We start from the raw sequence: 1,447 nt of genomic DNA, 5'->3' as shown, positions 1-1,447 counted from the left end.
ATAAACCGCGGTTTATATAGTTGCCTTGCAGTAGAATGTAAACTGTAATGTTCAATTGTTTGTATAGGTAACTAACCAGTACTTTCATAGGATTTTGCCAACCCCCTTTGCTTGCGAAGACATGTTGGGGCAAGCTAAAGCGAAATCGAATTGAACCAGCCAGGATCCCTGGTCTGGTGGTACGTAAAAAGCACTATCCGACTTGTGGCCGATGCCAGCGCGGCCTCGACTGGCTTCCGTGCCGGTGGCACATAAAATACACCAATCCGACCGTGGCCGTTGCCAGCCTCGCCTGGCACCTGTGCAGGTGGCACGTAAAAAGCACCCACTACACTCACGGAGTGGTTGGCGTTAGGAAGGGCATCCAGCTGTAGAAACATTGCCAGATAAGACTGGAGCCTGGTGCAGCCAGATCTGGCTTCCCAGATCCCCGGTCGAACCGTTCAACCCATGCTAGCATGGAGAACGGACGTTAAACGATGATGATGATGATGATGTGTATCATCATCATCATCATCATCATCATTTAACGTCCGCTTTCCATGCTAGCATGGGTTGGACGGTTCAACTGGGGTCTGGGGAGCCCGAAAGCTGCACCAGTCCAGTCAGATCTGGCAGTGTTTCTACAGCTGGATGCCCTTCCTAACGCCAACCACTCCGAGAGTGTAGTGGGTGATTTTATGTGCCACCGACACAGGTGCCAGACGAGGCTGGCAAACGGCCACGCTCGGATGGTGTTTTTTATGTGCCACCGACACAGGTGCCAGACGAGGCTGGCAGACGGGCACGCTCGGATGGTGTTTTTTATGTGCCACCGACACAGGTGCCAGACGAGGCTGGCAGACGGCCACGCTCGGATGGTGTTTTTATGTGCCACCGACACAGGTGCCAGACAAGGCTGGCAGACGGCCACGCTCGGATGGTGTTTTTATGTGCCACCGACACAGGTGCCAGATGAGGCTGGCAAACGGCCACGATCGGATGGTGCTTGTTACGTGCCCACAGCACGGAGGCCAGTCGATGCGGGGTACTGGCTACGGCCACGTTCGGATGGTTTTCTTATGTGCCACGTGCCACCGGCACTGGTACCACAAAGATACAAATTCCATTGATGTTCATCTATTTTGATTTGTTTGATTTTCACTTGCCTCAACAGGTCTTCACAAGTGTCACAAGAAGGAAGGTATGCACAGGTGGACTGACTACGTCCCAGGTAGGGGCCATGGGTATGGCCTGACTAGTCTTGCCGGGTCTTCGGATGGTGTATTTATGTGCCACCGACACAGGTGCTAGATGAGGCTGGCGAACGGCCACGATCGGATGGTGTTTGTCATGTGCCCACCGCACTGACTACAGCACTGATGGATTTCTTGTGTGCCACAGGCACTGGTACCACAAGATACAAATTCCATTGATGTTCATCTATTTTGTCTATTTTGATTTGATT

The sequence above is a fragment of the Octopus sinensis genome, linkage group LG6, assembly GCF_006345805.1.
Source record: "Octopus sinensis linkage group LG6, ASM634580v1, whole genome shotgun sequence".
Taxonomy (NCBI): domain Eukaryota; kingdom Metazoa; phylum Mollusca; class Cephalopoda; order Octopoda; family Octopodidae; genus Octopus; species Octopus sinensis.
The sequence above is the reverse complement of the archived record's forward strand: the minus strand, read 5'-3'. Positions refer to the sequence as shown.